The sequence below is a fragment of the Botryllus schlosseri genome, chromosome 4 (genome assembly GCF_051294905.1).
Source record: "Botryllus schlosseri isolate E-star chromosome 4, Bs_hap1, whole genome shotgun sequence".
NCBI classification, from domain to species: Eukaryota; Metazoa; Chordata; class Ascidiacea; order Stolidobranchia; family Styelidae; genus Botryllus; species Botryllus schlosseri.
In genome coordinates, this window is record NC_137239.1 from 13,301,593 (window position 1) to 13,308,977 (window position 7,385).

The 7,385-nt window shown below is 42.3% G+C and overlaps 1 long non-coding RNA gene across 1 annotated transcript in view; it reads left to right on the forward strand.

Moving 5' to 3' along the window:
- Positions 1 to 7,385, forward strand: part of LOC145438169 (uncharacterized) — a 373,612-nt gene that overhangs the window by 307,214 nt on the left and 59,013 nt on the right. The gene's annotated exons all lie outside the window — the stretch shown is intronic.

Here is a 7,385-nt window from a genome sequence, read left to right on the forward strand (position 1 = left end):
GATTGAATTAGATGGACCCTGGCTCGGTGGTAGCGATTGCATGTAGTAACAAAATGGTCAAGCGTCTCTAGTTGATTACACGTGTCGCAAAGTCCCGTTTCATGAAGTCCAAGTTTATACAGATGAGCGTTTAGTCGACAATGCCCCGTTTGCATCCTAATGAGAATGGACGATTCTCTACGGGAGAGCCGCGGCATGTTCGTATGATCATCGATGCTTGAAAAAATTCGTCGATATTGCGACTCAATGTCGATTTGAGTCCAGTGATAATCCCATTTGGTTTTGCAGAATTCGTGGATCAGAGTTCTTGCTTCGTTCGTAGATATGTCATGTTTTTCTATGTTGTTTGGTAGATCGTTTGCTGCGTCTCGCGCCAGTTGATCAGCTCTCTCGTTGAAACCAACATTCTTGTGTCCAGGTATCCATACCATCGAAACTGATTTCTTATTGAAGGCCAAGACGTTGTTGCGTTCTTGTATGTCGATGACGATGTTATCTGTTGTAGTGGTCGTGTTAATTGCTGTCAGAGCGCTTTTGCTGTCTGAAAAAATCGTGATGTTAGAATTTGGCAAGCAATTTATCGTAACCCATTCCAACGCCGCTCTTATTGCAATAAGCTCTGCTGAAAATATCGACAATACGCCCATTAGTTTCTGGTTCCAGGAGTGATTTTCTTCGTCCACGTAGAAGGCTGCTCCACATTGGTTATCGTTCTTTGACCCGTCTGTATAGATTTTTATAGATGTGATCGTCTATATACTGTTCGCACTCCCGTTTGACGATTTCGGGATGTACTATGTTTCTAATCAATGATTCGATTTTCAAGTCAATCGAGTACTTCATTGCTTTCCATGGTGGCGTTGGCAGGAGATTTCGTTTCGCTATACCGAAATTCTGAAATATAGGAGCACGTTTCGTCAGCATGTTAAATGTAATAAAATGTTCCGAGTCAGGAAAGATTTCATGCCATGATCCCTGTGTAATTGATTGACATGGATGGGAATCGTGAGCTAGAATGACCGACCTGTATGTTAGGCATGCCTGGAGATGTCTAAGGTGCATGGGCATTTCTCTGCACGAATGTTGCAGTGCGTATATCGGGGTACTTTTCATTGCTCCGCAACATATTCGGAGCGCGGTATTCTGGATAGTGGCGATTGGTCTTCTGACATACTTCGGGGAGAACATGTACGCTTCCATGCAGTATTCGATGACCGACCTTATCAACACCCTATACAGAATCAGGAGACAAGATTTGGAAGCACCCCAATTAGTTCCTGACAGGCAGCGCAGCACATTCAATCGCATTGTGCATTTCTTGACCACAGCTTTGGAATGATGTGCGAAGTTCAGCCGAGAGTCAAAAGTGACTCCTAGGTATTTGTACTGCTTGACAAATCTAATATAGGAATGGTTGAGCGTTAGTTTGACGGCGGGAATTTTCCTTTTCCTCGTAAAAATTATTGCCTCCGTCTTATTAGTATTTAGACTGAGTCCCCATTTCTCGCACCATGATTCTATTACGGTTAATGACTCTTGGATCGCGGTTCTTATTTTATCAAAACTGAGGCCAGATTCCCAGATGCAGACATCATCTGCAAATACGTTTATATTAGTTTTAATCATTTCGGGGAGATCGTTCATCATTACGGTATACAGTAATGGACTTAAAACGCTTCCTTGAGGGATGCCGTTTTCAACTTTATGACTGTCCGACACCTTATTTCCTACTCTGACCTGAAATGTGCGGTTATGTAAGAAGCTGTGAAGCCATCGCATAAGTTTTCCGGATAAGCCCATTTTTTGCAGTTTGATTATTATTCCGTCCCTCCAAACACGATCATAGGCCTTTTCGATGTCCAGAAATATACAGATTGCGGATCTTTGATTTCCCAAGGCCTTGTAGAGATCATCATGTAACGCCATCATACTATCTTTAGTTGACCTGACATTGCGAAATGCGCTTTGAGATGGGTGGAGGATTTTTCGGTTTTCAAGCCACCAATATAGCCTTTTGCAGATTGGCCGTTCCATTATTTTGCACATATTGCTGGTGAGAGCGATCGGTCTGTAACTCTTTATTGAATTTTGAATTTGACCGTTTTTCGGGATAGGTACGATGATGGAGTGACGCCATGCAGATGGGCACTGGGCTGTCTTCCACACCTCGTTAATGGATCGTAATAGAAGGTTTAGACAGGAGGGTGGTAAATTCATTATCATTTGATAGCATATTCGGTCGTGGCCTGGGGCTGTATTCTTCCGAGGCTTTAATGTTTGAATAAGTTCCGAAACACTGAATTCGATGTTTATTCCCGTGGTGTCTTCATGCATTTCGCATAAGCGTTGGTGCATTGCTTGCTTCATAGCATCGCGTCTATGTCGGAATTCTGGTTGAAGGCTATCATCACTACTGACACTCGCAAAGTAGGATGCCAGTGCATTTGCTTTATCCTGCTCTGTTGTGTACACTTGATCGCCGACTTTAAGGGAGGTGATACGACTCCAGGTGCGGCTTCCGCTCATGGTTTTGACTACGTGCCAAACACGCGCCAAGTTTGAATTTTCAGTGAGGGAACTGCAAAAGGTTTCCCAGTATTGTTTTTTGGCGGCGAGAATAGTTTTCTTTGCTTGTGCGCGTCGACGCTTGAAGTTGATAACGTCCTCCGTGTTGAAGGTCAGCTTCATCTTTTTGAAGGCCGCACGTTTGAGGCGAAGGGATTTCGAACACTCTTTATTCCACCATGGAACGGAGCTTTTGGAGACCGGTCTAGATTCAGGAATGCTTTTCACTGCGGCGTCTATAATGATAGTTGATATGTCCTCCATTTTTAGAGGTGTATCGCAGGCGACGGAGAATCGCTCACTACAGAGGCTTTTGAATTTATCCCAATCCGCGCGATGAAATGACCAACTCTTCGTGTATGTCTGCGAAGTATCAACCGTTACGCTGAGTTCCGTGAGCACGACGTAATGATCGCTTCCTAACAGATAATCAGTAACATCTGTTGAGACGTTATGGGCCAGGTCTTTGGTGCATATGGTCAGGTCTAATAATGAACTATTGTCGGGAGATTGGGATGAAATGTCAATCCTGGTCGGGATAGTGGTGTTTATTACCACAAAATCCTTGGTATCAATAACATGGTAAAGATGTCTACCGCAACTGTTTATTCGGTCGCTCTTCCACAAGGGATGATGGGCGTTAAAGTCTCCGACTATAATGCACTTTGTGGTGAAGGGGCGAAAACATCGTTCGAGGAGCGTGCGCGATAGATTGCGATTTGGAGGGATATAAACATTCAAAACAGTAATCTGGTCAAGTTTGATGGCTTGCATCTCTATTGGGTGTACAATTTCTATATCTAATTGAACGAATGATAGATTCGATTTGACAAAGAAGCAGATGCCACCGCCATGGATGTCACGGTCTCTCCTAACGAGGGTATAGTCTTTGATTTTAGGAGTGTACTTTTTAACCAAATGAGTTTCCTGCAGTGCGAGTAGATCAGGTTTTGTATCAAGTCTTTCTATGAAATATTTCAATTCCGAGATTTTTCTATAAATGCTCCTACAATTCCATTGAAGTATTTTTAATTTACCTTTGAAGGCGAAGCTTGTGTGAGGTCCATTGCAATAGAAGACGCGTCGGTAGTTTGTGGTGAATTTTGTCCGCCGTACGTCCTGTGTCGGCCGACGCTTGAGCTGGCTTCTTGTCGATTGGCGGTATTTAGTTGCAATCCGGGAAATCCTATTCCAAGTTCCTTCTGTGCGGTCTCCGATATGACCTTTTCAACGTCAATTTCCTGTCCTTCGGTGATCGATTTTATTGTACTTTTCAATACGCCTGCGATAAAGCTGAACAGCGCCGATGTTGATAAGGTTATGCTATCATTCGATGGCAATAATGGATGGTTTGTGGAGATGACTTGTCGACTGATTGGAGCTGATCTTACAGCGACGTTACGATGCTGCTGGTGAAGTACCTGGTTTGAGGTTTGGTCACTGCTGTCTTTTTGCAATGGTGGGAATTCGTTCTGAGATAAAACATTTGGGATTTGTCTCTGTTCTTGTTCGATTCCTCTGGCAGTCCAGTAGTTGACATCGGAGTTCGCCATAATAGCGTGGATTCGAGTTTCCTGTCGATACCTATCACAACCCGCGTAGCTGGCTGAATGAGATTGGCCACAGTTAACACAATTGGCTTGGTTCGTGCAGTTCTTGTATTCATGATTATTACCGCATTTAGTGCACCGTGCTGAGCTACGGCAATGCTTTGCCTTATGGCCGAATCGATTGCAATTGTAACAACGCAAGGGTGGTGGGTTGTATATCCTGGTCTTGAACCGCAAAAAGCCTATATGTACCACAGTGGGAAGCATGTTCGCTGAGAAACATAGAATAACCGACCTGCTTGGAATGACTCCTTCCTTTGACCGGTATGGCAACCTTTTGACATATATAACGTTGTCATTCGATAGTGCTTGTCGTATTTCTTCTTCACTAAGATCCATTGGAACGTCGGAGATGACTCCGCGCGTTTCCGGTGGTTTGGTTTTGTAAAGCTCCACTTTTACCTCAATCTTATTTTCATTTGTCCCCAGATCATTACATGATAATAGTTTGGCCACCTGTCCGCTGTTTGCACATTTTACGCAGAGATCTCCTGATGGAAGAACACGTATCTCGGTGTAGGAACCTCCTAATATCTTGATCAGATTCCTGTTGATGACTAAAGGATTTTGACGACGGATTGGCTTTTTGATACCCGTTATAACTACAGAATGCTCATTGAATCGACTTATTCCATGAGAAGCTGACTCCTTTGGCGCAGGTTCATCAGTAGAATTTTCGGCGGGGCGTTTTACCGCCCCTCTGCCTTGTGACATTTATAACACGCTTTCACAAGTCACCTTATACCGTAGTCACGTGTTTCCGAATGGTAAATCCTCCTTGCTTACTAATTGAAGCAGAGTCCGTACGATGCTCGTTCAGCTGACAGAAGTCGCCGATCGAAAGCTCCTACTCAACTAATTACCCGCTCGAAGAAGCACGTCCGTTCGCTACGGCGTTTACTCGCAACTGCGGACGCTTCCGAATGATATAGCCGATATGGTGGGTTACTGAACTTCCGGACGTGCTGGACTCTGAACTTCAGAAGATGTGTGTTTCCACAATTTTCGCATCCACGGTGCTTTTCATTTAACACTATATCTCTGCTAACTTGCAAAATATAAACGCGGAAGGACTAGGATTGGGATTATATACAGCCCGTAAAATTCTCACCTCCAATTCTGATTCCAACTGCACAATTGACACATGGTTTAGCGGGAATGCCAGGATTACCATCTGAGGTAAATTTTTGTTCGACAGCAGGGCTACTCAACTACTTTTTAGACCAGGGTGGGGGGCCAACCTTTTCGACCAACGGACCACATGAGATTTACGGACCATTGCGCGGAACACTCGAATGTTAAGGACCTTTTATCAGTTGTCCGATTAAAGCGAACTGTACTAGGCAACGGTGAAAACAAGTCTTATATTACTACCCATCAAAATCAATAAAAAATTATGTAATGAAAACGGAGTGTGAATCGATGCCATATAGCCGCGCCAAAACGCGAAATTTTTCGAACAATAATAATGTTACTTGCATATATTCTGGGTGGCCTCCGTATACCGCTGGGCTCAGGAAAGGATTATTCAGCGCTTGGCCATATCAAGATAGAAGATTTCCGTGAACATGCGTCTATCATTTTGTGCAAAGATTTTTCTGCGAGTGCAGTCGCGAAGTCGCATGTTGGACGACACGTACTCTCATATTTGCGAATATATTTAGACTCAGTTCTGTAAATTGAGTGTACTATATTTTTTAAATTTCTACGAAGGTTATCCATAGTAAAAGCAAGAAATCGAGTGCCAATAAATCGCGTAAAGTGCTAAGAAAAATATCAAGTCAAATGAATCTGCTAGGAAATATTTTACTTCATGGCCATATACAAAGACCTACGAAAATTATTGCTGGCATCTGGCTACGCCATAATATTTTTGTCATTGACATCGCAAATTCCACGGTGGGGCTATCAACATTTTGGTTTGCCCTGCAAATTATCTGGAAAATTTATTTTGTTGATATTGTAACTAATATCGGGAATTACCTCGCGGGTAATACGTTATTACTACAAAATCCAGTAAATTCGTATTACCAAAGGCAATATCAAATTAATTTATTGTTTGGTTAATCACAGCTAGCCGGGGAATTGGCATACTTTTGCTTCTTGCTAGTTCTGGTCATTCGGATGCTATTACGTGTTGTTACTCTGGAGCAGTGGTTCTCAAACCTTTTTAGACACGCCCCCTTATGATGCTGGGAAATTTAGCAACAAATAGTTTGATGAGAAGGTTATGAATAGGGCAATTTTCTTGACATGTCAAAAATAGTCAAAATTAGGTCAAAATTGTAGCGTTAGGTCAAGGAATGGCAAGATTGTAATGGTTTACAATGTCAAAAAATTAAACCTTCATTTCGTTTGTATCGTAGATTTTGCACTGTTGGGAAACTCGTCATTTGACATTTTACAGCTTGCAGCCTACTTTGTAGGCCTACGGTTGTAGACGGCCCATTGTCTGCTCATTTTGAATCATAAACATTCAAATAAAATATGGTGTTATAGTCAACGCACCGCAAAATTCTAACTGAAGCAAGACTGCGTTGGCATTGCATGGTTCTAATATCAAGAAGCGCATTATGAAAAATTGTGATGTAGACACCATTGTTAGAATGTAGCAACACGGTGTCTCCCCAGCAGTGTACGAACGCACAACTTCAGTGTTGTCAACCAACAACTGCTACTGTTGAACGTTCTTTCTCCATTTTTGGCAAGCTACTCAGTAACGACAGACACTTTCTACCCAAAAATGTAGGAAAGTATCTTTCGTTGTACTACAACATATTTTAATTATTTTCACCATAATGCGCGATGTAAGTATTGGAATTCTTCATAAGGCCAGATTTCGTTAAAATCAAGTTACTTCATTAATTTTTTTTCAGTTTTGATGCCGAACTACTTCATAAGGACAGACAGTTCGAACCAGGAATGAAGCTAACTAAGTAGTACATTTCTAACATTTTGTGGGAAAACACAAAATTCCCATAGGTTAGGTCTAAATTTAGTCAAAAGATTTTTTAGGTAAAAATCTTCCGTTTTTTAGGTCAAAAAATTTTCCCAGTTATGACTGTTTATGAGAGAATTCTCAAATATTAAATTTGGACGGTGCTCCCCCAGTTTGAGAACCGCTGATCTGGAGCTCGGCAGAAAGAAATATTGCACAGCTAAGATCGGGATGCAACACTGGAAAGGTTCACGTTAGGAACGCGTTTCGCT